This window comes from Harmonia axyridis, chromosome 2 (assembly GCF_914767665.1).
Source record: "Harmonia axyridis chromosome 2, icHarAxyr1.1, whole genome shotgun sequence".
Classification (NCBI taxonomy): Eukaryota; Metazoa; Arthropoda; class Insecta; order Coleoptera; family Coccinellidae; genus Harmonia; species Harmonia axyridis.
Window position 1 is genome coordinate 9,357,863 of NC_059502.1, and position 18,930 is coordinate 9,376,792.

The 18,930-nt window shown below is 37.0% G+C and overlaps 3 non-coding genes across 3 annotated transcripts; all 3 read left to right on the forward strand.

Annotated features, from left to right (window-relative positions):
• Positions 1 to 8,843: 8,843 nt before the first annotated feature.
• Positions 8,844 to 8,917, forward strand: Trnai-aau. Its single transcript has one exon. It is a non-coding gene; the product is annotated as a tRNA-Ile (tRNA).
• An 829-nt stretch (positions 8,918 to 9,746) lies between these two features.
• Trnai-aau lies at positions 9,747 to 9,820 on the forward strand. The gene has a single exon. It is a non-coding gene; the product is annotated as a tRNA-Ile (tRNA).
• A 241-nt stretch (positions 9,821 to 10,061) lies between these two features.
• Positions 10,062 to 10,135, forward strand: Trnai-aau. The gene has a single exon. It is a non-coding gene; the product is annotated as a tRNA-Ile (tRNA).
• Positions 10,136 to 18,930: the final 8,795 nt, after the last annotated feature.

Genomic DNA, 18,930 nt, shown 5'->3' on the forward strand with positions numbered 1-18,930 from the left:
GCCATAAAACCGAATTTAATGACTTACATTCGATAGTCTTAATTACGTACTTTGCTAATTCTATTAGCGAATTATTTAGTTAAAAGTAAAATCGTGTAAACTACTTATCGGTATGGGAAGCCGTTTACAGCGTCAGCATCTCGCTGAGATGATGTTTACGCCATATTTTTATGGTTGTTCTTCAAACGGCCATTGGCGAACAGAGTGTTTGGCTAGTTAGTCTTTTACGACTGTTGTATCAATTCAAGAAACGGCAAAACGGCAGCTTCCGAGTAGTGTTATGTCGGTTTCGGGACTGGGATGGTTATCGCTGATATGAAGTCGATTATTTCGTGCAGAAATGGAAGTTGTATCGTTTGAGGACCGCTGCAGACTTAGGAATTGCTAGACGGGCCTTTTATGGTTGTCATTGACGCTTGTGGTTGTAAGTCATTAGAGGTTATGAAGATTTAACGGCAGATATGGGGTATGCCTTGACATTCCACTTCCATATTTGAAAAATTGAGTGATTAGTATTGTCGAAATTTGCTTTCGATTGCGAATTTTGTATTTGATGAACTAGATTGGATGAAACCGAATATCGCAGTCAAGTTGAAGGTTTCTTTTGTACTTTGAGGTTCCTTCAGAATATTATAGGCACCGCAATAGTTAGACGAATATATACTAACTGTCAAAGAAACTGCAACATCCAGAAGGAGCTGGAAATCAAATTTTTTTTTGGTAAACTTAGATAGTAATAGCAAGAAGAAAATGATTGAATTTGGAGAAAAAATCGTATATTGTAGTCGGTTTTTGCAAGTTTTCCAAATTTTACAACAAACCAGCTGTTCGAGGAGATCCAAAGTCGATGTTTAGTTGTTGTTAAAATGCCTAGAGCGCACATGTACGCCGAATTTATCGCCAGCTGAATGAATTTGAAACAGGAAGAATTATTGGTCTACGGGAGGCAGGGTTGTCATTTCAAGAAATCGTTAACCGTATGATCGGAAATCCAATAACTGTTATGAGATGTTGTCAAGCGTGGTTTAATAATGCCCAAAATCGAAGATGAGTAGGCACTGGACGTCGAAGAGGCACAAATGAAGTTCAAGATCGACGTCTAAGACTTATGGGCATTAGAGACCGATTTGCGACAACTCGATCTTTGGCTGATGAGTGGTTAGGAGAACAAGACCATCCTGTAACTGTCCGCATGGTTCACCGCCGGATAAGGTCTTTTGGGCTGCAGTTATATCGACCACATCTTGTGTTACCTCTGACGGTTGAGCATCGCCGGCAACGATTACAGTGGTGCAGAGAACGTCAACATTGGAATGTGGAATGGCATCAAGTCGTCTTTTCTATCGAATCTCGTTTCTCCTCGGGTGCACATGATGGCCGAAGAAGCGTTAGACGACGTCAGGGAGAAAGACGTGAACCTCAGTTTGAGCGTTATGTACACTGGATAGTAGGCGTTATGATATGGGGTGCTATTGCACATGCAAGTAGGTCACCTTTTAGTTGTTATCCGAGGTAACATGACATCGCTGCGTTACCTTCAAGAAATAGTGGAACCATATGTTCTCCCTTACCTTAACCGGCTCGAGAATACAATATATCTGCAAGATAATGCCCGACCTCATGTTGCCAAAGTTAGTTTGAACATTTTCGAAGCGATCCATGTGAATCTTTTGCCATGGCTGCCCAGATCCCCCAAACTTTCACCCATAGAGCATGTTTGGGACATCATGAGTAGAAGGCTTGGAACTTTACCCCAGCCCCCACGGACTTTGGGGTTCTGAGACATGAAGTACAGGTAGCTTGGGATAGTATCCCTCAAGAAGAAATAGACCATCTTATTGCATCAATGCCGAGACGTTTTGGGGAGTGTATAGATAATAGCGGTGGATAAACACATTATTAACAAATTTTTTGAAAAAATTGTAAACCCCTATGTTTTACCAAAACAAAAAAATTAAAAATTGAAACAGCTCCATCTGGGTGATGCATTTTTTTTGTCAGTTAATATAATTCTTCTTTCAATGACTACCTCAGGAACTGTTCAATAAATACTGCTGAAAATATATCTTGTAAAGAAATGTGTTATTCAAAACTGAACCATAAAACCAGGTTACTTTTCCATCTTGAAATGAAAGTTTTGGCACAAATATCAACTTTATGGAAAATTAAAAGCATTCAACATGTCCAGTAAGCTCTGAAAAATTACATTATAGTTATGTTTTCCTCTTGAAATTATATGAAGCAGTTTGTACCAAAACTTCCTAGACATACATTGAAGCAGCATCCGGTAAGATCAACACCTGAATGGGAGACCGCTTTGTTGGACACATGTACAAAACTGAAATTTTTTTTTTCAATAAGCGTGTAATTCGTCGGGGTTGATTAATCAGGCTCGTTCTCCAGGCGCCACGCATGCGACGCACCTAATTAATCGGGATACCGGATCGGCCCACGTCTACCGAAAAATAATTAGGCGCGCATTTGTCAGCAGCATCCTGTGCATCGTTTCCCCAGCCCGATAACACTTTTAAGACTGGCTCGCGTGGCCCCCTTTGATGCCAAGTCGCGGATGATGAATGATAGCGCGTTTGTCAGTGCCCCGGGACATCCGGGAGAGATCCAGACGGCGACGTCAAAGGTCCCTGCGCTAACCAGCGAGAACCTGGCTTCCTTGCTGGATAAATATTTTGCGTTCCCGGGTTTTATTAGGTGAAAGAACTGGGCAAAGATGAAAGGGGACATGGAATCAAAGCGGGTCGTTTTTCTTGTGGTCTTGATCGATATCGGTCAGTGGCGTAGGATGGGAGTGAAATGGGGTTTTTTCGGAAATTAGGTTGTGGCGGTTGTGCTATTTCTTGCATCAACTCTGAGGTCTCGCGAAGACTTTAGAGAGGTGAATTTGAAAAAATTAGTGGTCATTTTGAGTTTTGAACTCATATCATACTAACCTGACTTGATTTTCTCAACAAATAGCCAACAAACATAGTTCATAGCTGGTCCTTCATGGGGTTATGATCCTAGCACTCTTCGTACGGCAGCTTTGGCCTTGGTTTTTTCTGCTGCTGAATACTGTTGTTCTGTTTGGTTCAATAGTGCTCATGTTGATAAAATTGATGCACAGCTAAACGTTTCTATGAGAATTATCAGTGGAACTATTAGATTACACCTTTACATTGGTTACCAGTGCTATCACATATAGTTCAACCTCATATTCGTATACAGGTAGCAGTAAAGAATTTTTGGGAAAAATTTCATTTCTATCCGAATTTATTTCCAATTATATCTTACCTCCCAGATACTAGAACTGCTGGATTAAAGTCACGCAAACCTTTGTGGATTAATACCTTCCTTCAATCTGATGAAAGTGACAAGGAAATTTGGAGTTCGGAATTGAGTTCTTGTAATGTCTTCAACAGAGGTTTAATCGTTGATCCTTCAGAGAAAGTTCTAGGTTTCGATCTTCCAAGGAAAATTTGGTGTGTTTTAAATCGACTCAGGACTGGTCATGGTCGTTACAATAGTATGCTCTTCAAATGGCATTCTTTTGAAAGCCCACTATGTGAGTGTGGTGTAAAAGAAACCATTGACCACTTGGTGAATAATTGTCCAATTTATAAATTTCATGGTGGTTTCCAAGCTATCCTGCCAGTTTCAGTTTCTTTTTTAGAATGGTTCGCTAACTTCAAATCAATATACTTGATGGAAACTAACATTTATCACTCCTTTCTAGTTCTTTTCTTTTTTGTTTTCAGATTCAATTATGAAGAAGTCAAAAGAGTGAAGAGAAAAGATGGAAAAGATTTTGTTTGGATAAAGAAGAAGCCCGTCAATATAAATATGTCCGCTACTGTAAACAAATACAAAAACCAATCACTGCACCTATAAGGGGGGAGACAGAGTTTTTGCTGAGGTTTTCATCTGTACTTTTGTGTCATACGTTTAAATGTATGATGCCCCGTTTTCATTTCCTCTGCTAATACTGAGGTTACAGCTACACATGCTATGTTGTTTGAAGTTGATAATTTTCGTATAGTTACCAAATAACGAACTTTCGATTGTCATAAAATCATCTCGTCTAATATCAATTTCCTAGGGATATAACTACTGAAAATTTCAAGTTTATACCGAGATTTTTCGTATCAGTGAGGACGGACGGACATAAATGATTCTGACTAATTATTATTCATCATTGAGTCGATCCCAATCGATCACTCTCGCTTCAACATTCGATCATAACAGAAATTTGGTCAAAGGTACAAGCCCACAATACTAAAATTAATTTAAAACTGTATCCCTTTATATTATCATGATATTTTTTCCACGTCACTGTTGGATATTAGCTCGGACACCTTGATACTGGTGTTGAGTACATCTTTATTATTTCGGCTGTTTGAATTATTATAACATTCATCCAGATGACTCGTATTTATGTTGTGGGTTTAAGATATTTTTGTTTCCTATAATGTGAGCTTGGCGTTGACACATTTGTTGATTTTGGACACTTTGATCGGGACAAAGCCGGAAACCTTTGTAGCTCGTGAAAATATTTTGATACGTTTGATATGACGTCACCAACGCTGATGAGTATTCTAAAGGGATAACTTGGAGTTAGAACTGTCAACTTGGAAAATGGAAATAACCAGGCAAAATAATCAATCATAAAAGTTGAATATAATGAATTGTTTCAAATGTGTAAATTTCATACTCTTGTTTAAAATTATAACTATGAATTGTGAATGAAATTTTCAGGTCAGGTTCTGATCTCGAATGCAGTGTTTAGGTTCTATAACGGGCATAATCAGACTAGGGGTTCAGTGAAATTTTATTATGCCGTTAATTTCAAAACTGCATATTCGATCGAGATCCATTTATGCCTTTGAATGTGAAACAATTTCGACCTTTCATCAGAACAGTAAAAAATGAACTGAGTTGAGATTGAATATGAAATAACAACGATAATATTCTAAATAGCACACCCTGTATGTTATTTTGTCATTAGGTAGCAAACTTTATTATCTTCGAGAATTTTTTTTTTTAGCAGATGGGAAAATAAAATATAGGCGGTATTAAAATAAGTTATCAATGAATCGTCTCATTTCGAACATTCAATAGATAAACAGTCAATGTTTATCAAAAAGTCAGTACTTGCCTCCGTTCTTCTAGTAATCACTCTCGAATTCTCATTCAATAACATTCATTCAGTTTTCAGGTTTTTCAAAATTGTCCTACAATTGATGAAAAATCCAAATAAGTATCTCAAATATGGTGAGTTTTTAGCTTATGAAACTTCGAACCAACTTGGGTTTAGTCTGTCCGATGGGAAAAAACATGTGTTTGATAATTTGCACTTTTTTGGTACACCCTGTGTATTTTCAAACAATTTGAGAATGCAGCTCTGATGGAGCTATAGAGTAATAAACATATATAGAGAGAGTATACGAAATTTTGCTATGTCCCCAACTTGGTTAGATTACATTGTGGGATTGTAATATATTTTCAAATCCACAATTTTACTATATCATTATGAATGTATATTATATTGAATGAAATATATTTATTTGAGTGATCCTCAATTAAATATGCAAATTTGAATATATGGAATCCGATATTTTTCCTACTTGTTGAATTTATAGTATGCAGAATATTCATTATTTTCTGTATTTACCTGCTGAAATCCAAGGTTTTGCAACTATTGATCTTCCAGTGTCATCCGTTGTTTCAAGTCGTTTGGCGCGCTCGAAGTTTGTTCTCTGAATTTCTGATATATGTAGGTATTCATTTTGATATATTTTTAGTCAATATGAAACGTTGATTCACTATGTGACATAAGAAGTGCGTTTTTTGTGGAGAAACTCGCGAATTGAGTGAAATATCGTATAACTGATATGTTTTCATTTCTGCGCGCTTCATGTAAAATTTGATAGTTCATGTTGGGGACAAAATTTGCTTACTGAAAATGACATATGCTCCCTCTACCTATGTTTATTACTCTGAGGATGAAGTCTTATTATATAGTGTCGAAAGAAAATGGAAAAATTTCAGCGTTTAACCGTAATAGGGGTGGAACACCCTTTATAACGTATGATTCAATCTCTGAGCACAAATTGAATCACTTTTTAAGTGAGTTCTGAGAGAAGATGGCCCCGCCAAAGACTAATGTCAGTCCTTTCCTCCAATATTTCATTCAATAGAACATCAGCGGCGTCCTCTATCTCATCAGAAACAACCAAAAATCCGATATCTACGTAATTAACGGAACAGTTCGGAAACTGCCTTCTGTCTAACTCCCTGCCCATCCTCTAATGGCTCATAGAGGTGTCACAGTCACCCTATTTATGACAACATTAAATGCAATTACCTGGGCTGGCCCATAACAGCCTGCCTATCGGAAATTTATTGTGTTTCCTATGACGACAATACACGATACCACTATCTGTAGATGTTCCATCAACAAGAACCCGCTACCAGGCTGCTTGCTGCAAGGATCGAAGAGGATTCGTTGGTTGAACATTCTTAGGCAATTTTACATCACCAAGATAACCAAATAAAGGTAATACTCTAGTGAGTATGCATTTTCTGTCATCCTCTACCGGTTATGGTGATGTCCACTTTGTGGTTTTTCCTCGGTCCTAGATTTGTAGGTCGTAGATTGAGCTTAGAGTATTTGAGCGAAGGTAATTAACTTCTATCAGCATTATGTTTTTGGTAATGATGATGCTGTGTGTGGAATTAAGCTTTTTTGATTATGCGAAGGTCGTATAATGAGGAATGAAGTAAAGAGGATTTGATCGCTAGTTTGGTGTCTTCAGGTCAGTACTTTCCTAATTTTTTTCGATATTCTGCTTCAATATCCTTTGTTTATGATGAAGCTATCGACACAAAATTCAGCATGAAGCTTGGTTGGTGTCTTCAGGTCAGTACTTTCCTAATTTTTTTCGATATTCTGCTTCAATATCCTTTGTTTGTGATGAAGCTGTCGACACAAAATTCAGCATGAAGCTTGACATAGTTATTGTATACAACCAAACTTTTAAACTTATTTCTCATTTGCATTCACAACAATATTTGGTATTATTTTCCAAATTTTGCAAATCTGTAGGGTTATATATTTTTTGGAATAGTGTACGCTTTTTTCTCCAGAACTTTTTTGGTAGAACACTGGTAGTTGAAAAAACAGTAATCTGATACTAAACTTTTTGGTTTCTCGTAGATTTGTTGTATCTGATACCGATTTCGAAAAAAAATTTGAAACTATTCTCTCCAAATCCTCGGGAAAATTCAAATTATTATAAAATTCAATCAGTAAGCTATCATGAATGAATTAATTATTAGTTTTGTTGCTTATTCACCGATATTGAATCTCCCAATGATACATGATAAATTTAAAATCAGCCTTCAATTTTATCAGAGGGAATTACAAAATGTACATACTTACAAAGCAAAAAATTTCATTAGAAATAAAGTACAGGTGCGGCATAGTAACGAATTGATAATTTTGAGATGAAATGATTGCAAAATCTAAAGAAATGGAAACTTCAGCGAAAAATAGTATTCAAGGTGTTTCCTTCAAGATTGAACTTCAAAATGACAAAATTCATGCATCATTGAAATTTGGAAACAAACATTCCATAAAACACCTTTATGTATATCGGAAACTAGGTGACTTAAAATAACTATAGGGGGTATTTTTCCATTTGTCCGTTTACTCGAAAATTTCCATTTATTGTCTAAAAATTTTCTGGTGTAATGATGTAATTAACAAGCAATTACAATTACACTTGTAATACCAGTAAAAAAGCAAATATAATTTAAGCAGTTGATGGTGTGGTGTGATAGTGATTTATTGAAGGTTAATTAAGTTTTACATGTATATAAATGTATAAAAGTGCTAAATACGTTGTATGTTTTTTAAGCGGAATTTCTTGACCTTTTGAACCCATTTCTCGCCTAGAAATTAACGGATGATGAACCTCGAACCCCATCGATTATCAGGAGGAAAAGCTGTCCAGATTCAATAAAACCAAGAGAATACACAATTTACACGGTAAAGCACTAAGTCACATTCCCGAAGACAGCAGAATATATCTCCCTGCCTTGTATTATATATTTCCATATTGTAGAACATAAATATATAAATATACGCAGGTATACATTTGTGCAGTCAGGCTTTTATGGGCCCTAGGCACCGTTAAATTGTCTCCGAACCGCGGGAGCCGGGCAATATTTCAAATCTTTCCTTTATTTTAACCGGAATTATGAGCTGCGCCGTTTTTTTTTCGTATTGTGTTTGACGATGTTCGGTGTACGTCGAGCTGTGTGTGTGTATGTGCGTCTTTATTAGTAGAAATATGGATACGTAGGCTGTGTAACTGCGATTTTACATTTTACATCTTTCGGTCAGATTTACGCACCGGAAAAACATTGCCCTTATTTATGCGGTGACACTTTTTTTCTCTTATTTAATACAGGAATCCGTGGAATTCAATACTTGTAGTTCTTATGGATCGTTGACAAGGAACAGATTCAGAATACCATGAGTTGCATAATAATTTTCATATAGGTATCTGTATGAATGCCCATCGTTTACACTGGCCCAATAACTCAGTAACGTCAACGTCATTTTTTATATGAATAATACGAATGAAATTGAACTCAGTTATCTAATGTTGTCTTGTATTCAAGTTGAAACCATTCCTACATTTGCAGCGTGCACATTATCACATTGACTTATTAGCTCGATGAGAAGAAAGTTCAGAAAACAATGAACAGGAAAGGAACAGAGTTTTGATCTTGAAATTCAACGGCAAGTTTAGGAGTCTCTGTGATGCTTGAATCTTTACACTGGCCCATTAGCTCAGTTGGTTATAGCGTCGTGCTAATAACGCGAAGGTCGCGGGTTCGATCCCCTCATGGGCCATAAATGTTTTTTTTCTCCAAACTTGGCTCGACGAAAAGAGAGTTCAGAAAACAATGATAGAAACAGAGTGTTCATCTCAAAATTCAGGTACGAAAAAAAATTTCAAATTACAAGAGCTTTAATCTCGAAATTCAACTCCAAATTCAGTTGCCTCTGTGAAACCTGACTCTTTACACTGGCCAATAAACTCAGTTGGTTAGAGCGTCTTTAAATTGTCTCCGAACCGCGGGAGCCGGACAATATTTCAAATCTTTCCTTTATTTTAACCGGAATTATGAGCTGCACCGTTTTTTTTTCGTATTGTGTTTGACGATGTTCGGTGTACGTCGAGCAGTGTGTGTGTGTGCGTCTTTATTAGTACAAATATGGGGACGTAGGCTGTGTAACTGCGATTTTACATTTTACATCTTTCGGTCAGATTTACGCAACAGGAAAACATTGCCCGGTAATTCTTATTTATGCGGTGACACTTATTTTCATATATTAATTTTAGCAATTCGTGGAATTCGATAGTTGTAGTACTTATGGATCGTTGACAGTAAATAGATTCAGAACACCCAGAGTTGCATAATAATATTCATATAGGTATCTGTATGAATGCCCATCATTTACACTGGCCCATTAACTCAGTAACGTCAATGTCATCTTTTATACGAATAATACAAATTAAATTGAACTCGGTTATATAATGTTGTCTTGAATTCAAGTTGAAACTATTATAAACCATTAGCTCGATGAGAAGAAAGTTCAGAAAACAATGAACAGGAAGTTTTAATCTCGAAATTCAACGTCAAGTTCAGGTGCCTCTGTGAAGTTAATTCATTACACTGGCCCATTAGCTCAGTTGGTTAGAGCGTCGTGCTAATAACGCGAAGGTCGCGGGTTCGATCCCCTCATGGGCCATCCATTTTTTTTTCCAAACTCACCTCGAGAAACACTGATTGAAACAGAAATTCAATTGCTATTTCAGGTACTTCTGTGGAACTTAACCCTTTACTCTTTACAGTGGCCCATTAGCTCAGTTGAATACAGCCAAACTTACCTCGACGAACAGAAAGTTCAAAAAACAATGATTGAAACAGAGTTTCTATCTCAAAACTAATTGCCAGCTCAGGTACCTCTGTGGAGCTGAACAATTTACACTGGCCCATTAGCTCAGTTGGTTAGAGCGTCGTGCTAATAACGCGAAGGTCGCGGGTTCGATCCCCTCATGGGCCATACAATTTTTTTCCTTGGATTATTTATCAAGTTGACATTATGAGTATTGTTCGATATTCAAATTTTCAACATTATTTTAGAATTTGATGATTGTTTTTTCAATTCCTCATCCATTATGCATAACTTTGATATCATTGTACGATAAAAAAATTCCAAAATCTCTTGAGAATTCTCAAAGTTTATTTTTCTACTCCACTTTGCACAGAAATAGTTAGTTTGAAGCTGAGACGATAAAAAGGTTACTATCGATAAACCTAACCACCTTGCAAATTTGAAATAAAAAAGTCTATGAATTTCAGCTGTTCAAAAAAGCTTCAATCCAAAACGTGTAGTGGTGTTGCACCTCAATTTTTATTGTTCAACACCTTGACAACTTGTTCTCAATTGTTTTACTATCCAGAATTATAACCTTGTAGTTTTCGGAAAATAATGAAGAAAATCGAAGGATCTCTTCCTTTTAAGACACAATAATGAATTAATTTCAACCGAATATAGGTCTCACGAAAAACCAAAACCAGTTTCACGCATCAAATTTGCCACGGTTCATATTAACTTAATAATTAGGATCATAAACATAATTACGATATTATAATAACAGATAAGCGCAGGTAAATAGTTACAACGGTGTAAAGTAAATATACATAAAATAATAATATATAAACAAATAGGATGGTTCTGCTGAATACAACAATCCCATAAATATTATAATACCGTAGAAAAAAATTACAACGCTCGTAGGCATAGACTCGACTTGTTAATTATGACGTTAATTTTCGGTTGAAAATTCGAATATCCCGAGTTCTATGTAAAATTGAGGTAATTTATTCAGATAAGAAAGAAAAAGCTTACATTAATTGGCAGCTAAGCAATGGAACTTCCTGTTGGCTGGTTATCTTTCAGATGTGCCAAAGCACGTTTCTTCTCTATGCTAATTTTTCGATTAATAGGGTGTGAAAATTGATATAAATTGTATATTGAATGGGCCAGTGAATTATCGTCATTAATGGGCTTTAAAAATTAATAGATCCACTATTAGACCACCTCAATTTGAACGGAAAGTGAAAGGAGTGATAGGAATAAGATATTATGGGTAAAAGTTGATGAAATACCTATTGTGTGATGGAGTTGCGTAGAGGGTGTGCCAAATTAAAAAAAAAAACTGGTCGATAATGAATTTTTTGGAATTTATTTCTTTATTTTCTTCTTCGAATTTGATTGGTCATTTTGATAGAAGGAGAAATGTTGTATAATAACCGATATTTTATTTAATTGTTTTCTTCAGTTCAAGTATAGAGAAAAAGTTCGACAAGCACTGGTTTTTTTTAGAAAATTGAAAGGTTTAAAAAATTTTTTGAAAATATCGCCACCAAATCACGAAAAGTCATTCTGCATTCAAATTTCTCTTTTTCAGATAATATTGATTTGTATAATGAAATTTTCTTTTTTTTTTAATGAATGCTGCGTTTTCTTTGTCATGAACTCTAGGGATTCACGTCTTGGCATGATATTCAAGGTACATGGCTTGAGCTTGACTTGAAAACAACTCAAGTCCAAGTCAAGTAGTAGTTTTTCAATATGAAGTATTTATTTATTGAGTACTTTTGACTTCACTACTACTATTTTACTTGAATTTGTTGAATTGATTTCAAGTCAAGCTCAAGCTACTTGGCTTGAGCTTGAGCCTAGTAGCTTGAATATCAACTCGTGTCTAGAACCCACAAAAATTCCATTATTCGTGTATATTTTCGGATCTGTGAATTTTCTGGACACTCCCTGAAAATAATTAATAAAATTCGATAATAGGGTAGGACAAGTTATCGACAAATCGTTCTCTTCAAAATATTCTACATATGGTTCTATGGATTACCTCATCAGAAAAACTATACTCGTAAAATTTTTTCTTCAATCAATTTTACAGATGAACATCATAAAAACACAAAATTTTAGAGGAATCTGAAAAATAGGTACTTTTTGAAATATTGAAATTAAAAATATATTTTTTAATCTCCCAATTTTCCGATCTTCACGAATTTTTGCATAAAAAATTGCGGATTTCATCCATGATTCACCCAACCTTTCAGTTCAAAATTCGAAAATTACACAATTCGGGTTCAATAATAGCATGCAGAATGAATTTGAGTACTTATCATAAATAACCTCTCAAAATGCTCGATGAGATTATTCTTCAGTTCCAATTTCAATTAAGATCGAACACTTGTAACAATAGGTAAAATGTGAGTGAGTATCTAGGATACTCTCAATTCCAAAGAAGTTCTAGAAATTTTTTTTTCCCAGTTGCAGGAACGTTCATTAAAATTTAATGCCATCCGCCAGTAAGAGTATCCTATTGGCTACCTGCACTGTTTAATGGAGGATTAAATTTTTAAGACGCCATTAAATGTTAATGAGGGTTCCTGCAACTTGTGTGAGTCTTACAGTTCTCAAGATGCTTTCAGTGAGCATCGAATTTGTTATATCCTGTACATCATCTTCATGGTCATGTGATCACTAAATATTATTCGTTGTTTGTAATAGTGAATTATACTCTATTGTATAACAAGATAAGTGAAGCATTTAAAATTTTTATAAAGCCAACTAACCCTCTGCGGATTATGTATGTAGGCATTTGTTAGAAAATATGCCTGTTATGTAGATATATCTGCTAACTGCTAGGTAGATCTTCCATCAAAGCAGATTTTCTAGCTTAATAGGTATTCCTTTGTGTAATCATTTTAGAACTATTGAAATGAAACAAGCGCGCAAAACCTTACATAAAACTTGAATTATCCCAACAACACCAAACAAAAAACTCATAGACACGACCAAGGCGAGTTAGGAAAACCATGCAATCCAACAAGACGACAGATCCCTATCTCTAGAAAGCATGAATGGCGTCCAACCATCATCAGATGTATCCGATTACGCCACAAACGTACCCGAGTACCCAATAAAACCTCATCAACAACCACCAGCGGCCTCTGGCACAAAAAGATAACGCCATCTAGAGATCTATCGCCCCCGACAGGGTGTGATTTCAACCCCGTTGATCCCGTCCCAACCAATAAATTAATAACCCGGTCAATCAGCGCTCGAAGGACCAAAAGAGCCGCGGTCTTCGCGTCCCCGTAATCGGCCTTCGATCTCGGGGACTCGCTTAAAAATCCTCTCCTTATCTTATTTACGGCCCAACGGGTCGATCTAACATTATACGGCCCTTATCTTCTTGTCGGCGATTGGGGAATGTTAAGTAGATAGGTATTTATAATTGCCGCTAGAGGTGGCTCGGCGCCGCGGACGACGGTCCTCTCATTCTCACGGCTGTTGTTGCTTTTTTTTGCGCACCCGGTCGCGCGGGATTGCGACTCGGATGGAGGACAGAGGTGGATTCGGGTCTTGGTCTCTTCGAGCTGGTGATAGTCCATTCAAAGTTGGTTCATCAGTCACCAAAGTATAGGGATTCACGGCTTGGCTTGATATTCAAGCTACTTGGCTCAAGCTCAAGCTCCAGTATCTTGACTTGAAATCAACTCAAGTTCAAGTCAAGTAGTAGGTTTTCAATATCAAAGTCAATTACTTAATGAATAAATACGTGACTTGACAATGAAAAACTAATACTTGAGCTTGAGCTCGTGCCAAGTAGCTTGAATATCAAGCCAAGCCGTGAATCTCTATATCAAAGTATGAAAACTCTTACACATTTATTTCTTTGATGTTAAGCCGCACTTGTGAAATACCAGACAGTGACTATTTCGACATAATTTCTCAATTCCAAAGAATAACTTGAAACTTAGCAAAAACCTTGGATATCTGATTGAAAGTAACAATAACGAATTTATTATTGGTGTACAACTTTGCTTTCGCCGTTTTGCAATAAATAACTGTATCAGTAAGTGTTAGTCGAAATAAACAAATCGTAAATGTCATACAATAAGCTTTGGTATTTGTAAACATAATGCCATCGAAATATTAGTCGATTTGTGTCTGCATCATAAAGTTATTCTCGATTAAACATGTGAACTTACGAGCCAAATTCTCGTCATTTGCGGGAGGTTTTAATTTTCAGCTTTATTATGAGGAAATCTACGGCTGAGACTCATCGAATGCTTCCAAATACCTAAGTTGAGGTCGCTATTAGTGAAATAACGTGTTGAGAGTGCTTTCAACGCTTCAAGAACGCCGATTTTGACGTCGAAGACCAGCATGGCGGTGGAAGAGAAAAGGTATTCGGAGATGCAGAATTGGAGGCATTACTTGATCAAGACTCTTGCCAAACTCAACAGGAATTGGCAGGATCATTGGGAGTGACGCAATAAGCAATTTCAAAAAGCCTGAAAGTCATAGGAATGATTCGGAAACAGGGAAATTGAGTGCCGTACGAGTTGTAGCATAGCCTTCTTCAACGAGTTGAAGACGGCTGTGGTTGTAGTCGAGAGATGTTGAACGGCGTTTGTTTGCTTGTGAACAGCTGCTTGCAAGGCAAAGACGAAAAGGAATTCTGCATCGCATTGTGACTGGAGACAAAAAAGGGTTCATTACGATCATCCCAAGCGCAGAAAATCATAAGAATATCCCGGCTATGCTTCCACGTGGACGGTCAAACCGAATATTCACGGATCCAAGGTCATGCTCAGTATTTGGTGGGACCAGCTCGGCCTAGTGTATTTTGAGTTGATAAAACTGACTGAAACAACCACAGGCGATCGTTATCGAATGGAATTAATGCGTTAGAGTCGAGCATTGAAAGACAAACGACCGCAATAAAACTAGAGACAAAATAAAATGATTTTACAGCATGACAATGCCCGACCCCATGTTGCGAAAGTGGTCAAAACATTCTTGGAAATGTTGAAATGGGAAGTCCTACCTCACCCGTCGTATTCTCCAGATATTACTTCCTTGGACTATTACATACGGCCTGGCTAACAATCACTTCCGGTCTTATGAAGAATTGAAAAATTGGAACGATTCGTGGATCGCTTCAAGAGATGAGCAGCTTTTTCAACGCGGGATTCGTATACTGCTCGAAAAAATGGGAGACAGTATTGGCCAGCCATGGACAATACTTTGAATCAAAAATGTTTTTTCATAAATCAGTTTTTCACAATAATGTCTCGAAAAAAACCGGCGGAAACAGAGTTGTACTTCTATGTAGATATTTGTTTTATTCAAAATTCATTTTTTAGTTTTATAGGCTCTGCCTCATATCTTTATCTTTATTAAATGAACAAATGAATCAGCTAGATAGATCTGTAGACTAGGCAACTGTTATGAGTAGCAAGCTTAGACTTCTCAAAATCATCCCAAGCCACAAGAGCCGTCACCATCTTCAAAAATTAATTTTCACCATCTCGACCAACCGAGACGTCCTTCGCCAAACAAACGGAGGCCGATGAGGGCCGGAAACATAAATCCGTGGCTGAAGAATCCGATAACCCTCTGGTTCTCGATCCCGGGCCCCGTATTCCTAGAATTGCTGGACGTTTAGCTCGAACTCGTCCGAATTCATTAACGAAAAAAATCTCGGCCGTTACAACCGGTGTTACTATGTCGCATACGCGGCCGCCGTCTTCGGCGAGGACCGATATAACAACCTGGCGCGGCGAGATGGTGCTTAATGATGGGCCAGATAAGTTGAAAGTGATGTACCAGAATTCCGCTACCGAGGGACCCGACGAGGAATTCGAAAATCGACAGGTCTCAGGACCTGGTGGTCGTCGGCACCGGTTTTTGGGAGGACCACGGTTGTTAGAATTATGGATGGCGGAATGATGGTGAGAACAATGCCATTTTTTTTTAGGTGTGTAGTCGGTGACTTTGGGTTTTGGGTTCTAAGTGTAAATTTATGCAGCGCCGAATAACGAATGGGCTGTAAAATATAACCAATATACAAGCATCGTAAAGAGTCTTGGCCCACCCTATCAACTCTCAACTTGTTTTTCTGTCTCCACCATCTTATCACTTAAATGAAAACAATAAACCAGCAAAAATATTTCTTCTTCTCAGTGTGCATCGACATAAAAAAAAGCATTTGATAGCGTCTGGATAAAAGGATTACTATACAAACTTTACAGATCGAATGTTCCTTCCCATCTTATCCATCTATTAAAGTCGTATCTAGAAAACAGAAAACTTAGGATTAAAATAAATGATGCACTATCTGACTTCTTCATCCCCATGCAGGGTACACCACAGGGATCACCATTATCTCCACTCCTTTTCAATATTTACTGCAGCGATATTAACCCAACTCAGCAAGGCAACCAATACACTCTACAATACGCTGACGACACAATGGCTATTTCTCATGAGCGAACATTAAAATGTTGTATGGAAAAACTACAATTACATCTGGATGACATCCATAAATAATAAAAAAGTAAAACTTTCTCCATCAATATAATACTTGGGTATTCAAGTGGACAATAGAGCTAATTTACGACTCCATGCCAACAATATGAAAAGGAAAGCTATCAGCAGAGCAAAACATTTTAGATGCTTTACTCAAAAAGATCAGGGCATTGACATGAAAACTGCTTCCACAATATATAAAACCATATGCCGGCCAATGATTGAATATGCACATCCCTTGTTTGCAAATTGTAAAGAATCAGTGTTGAATATACTACAAGTAGCTGAAACATCATCTCTGAGAACAGTCACCAGGCTGAGACATCCCAGGAACCGACCGCAGACTAGAGGACTCAATTTCGCCCAAGAAGTTGTGCCCTTTCAAGGCGAATCAATAATGTCTTGGAGGGTATAATGTTAGGTCGTCGTACCCCTCTTATGAACGTTTAATGAACAATGACTAGTGCCTAGAAAACATAATTGAACCTATCATTGTTCCTCTGCGCGATGAATTTGGGTGTAATTTCATTTATCAGGATGATAATGCCGCACCACACCGCACACGAAGGGTTCAAAACATCCTTCAAGAGAACAATATCCAGAGAATCAACTGGCCAGCAAACTCACCAGACATGAATCTAATTGATCACGTATGAGACTACTTAGGGAGAGCAATATCCAATCGCCAAAACCCAACTCAAGGTCTTCAGGAATTGAGTATAGCCATGAATATTTTCATTTCGCATGCATATTTCTCTGAAAAAAGGGTTAAATTCAAAGAGGCTAACGAAAATCAATTTCACTCAATATAAAGTCCTTCGGATATGTAAAAAATCGAGTGTAATTTTTCATTTCGATTTATTACATTTTTATTATAGCAATCTGTTTGATGTAGTATTCACGGATTGGCTTGATATTCAAGCTACTTGGCTTGAGCTTAACTTGAAAACAACTCAAGTTCTAATCAAGTAGTAGTTTTCCAATGTATCAGGAAAGTATTTAAAAAATAAATACTTCACTTGACATTGACAATCTACTACTAATTTGAACTTGAGTTGATTAAAGTCAAGCTCAAGCCAAGTAGCTTGAATATCAAGCCAAGCTGTGAATCCCTAGTTTGACGTTAAATTTGAATAGTATCTTGAATTCCCATTGTTTTCCACGACCTATCTATTGACAAAATGAACCTTTTCAAATTCTCAAAAAAAATACCATCTTTCTTTGTAGAAAATTTTGAAATTTTGAGCAAAACATGAGAAGCAAATGAAAATGCAGACTACATCTCAATTTCGTCCAATCCAGTTCATTTATCATCACGTGGTACTAGGTTAGTTTCAAGTTTTAGCTCTCGATAAGTTTTAGGATCTCATTTTGCATATTTGATAAATTTTTCTGGTAAATTAATGAATATCTTTCTTAAAAAGATGTAAGTAAAGGATCATATTCTTTTTACTGTCGAATAACCTATTCCCAATTTTCTACTTTATAATCTAATGGAGAGCACTAATCAGCCAGCTGATCTACCAAGCTGGCAGATCTAACCCTTTACAATATGACAGCATCAAAGTAACTATTCAACTAGCGTGGACATCGTTAATCTTGATATATTTGTATTTCATTCTTGTGTTAAAACCTCCTGTCTTCAATTCGTTGTATTAAGTTCAGACTGAAACCATAAAATCACCAAACCAATACTTCCCCAAATTGTACACGAAATAATCCACCAAATTACACGGAAAGAAACCCACGAAGGTCAATCCCAATGTAAACTTTCATCGAGCACCTCGAAGCGAGCATTCGGAACCAATTAATTTTTTTTTCATCATATTCCGAATACGTGAAATTGGGTCATCTCTAATTGACATAAAGCTGTTTTTCGGTGTTCTACACGGCTTCTGTCTTAGATTGAAACATCACTAATCTCTCTAACAGAATCAATTCTTATCAGGCCGATCTCGGCACCAATTATAAGAAATTAATCTCGAATTTCCAAGCCAAATTGCGATTTACACGACGACCAGATTTTCACGGTTGCTTCTCAGCAACAAACACGCTAACATTAATTGGGACGTCAATCAATTATGGTCAAAAATATCCTTTCTTTCATTTTTTTTTCGCCCTCAAAAGGTATACTTTAATTATGACTCGTATCTTTATTTCTCATCGACGTTATTTCTGGTGTTGCATATGCATGAGCGTTATGTTTGGATCCAGTAAGGCGGACTTTATTAACATTCGTTCAACACTGTTCTTAATTGCCGTACAACTTGGAGTGCTACCATGGGCGCCCGCAGGGGGGGGCCAGGGGGGGCCATGGCCCCCCCTGAGATTTTGATTTCCTCATTTTTCAGCACAACACCCTCAATATAACTTTATCAATCCAAAGAGCAAAGAAAAAAGGAAAGTAATGGATTCACAACAATTTTCCGGTTTTCAATGACAATCAA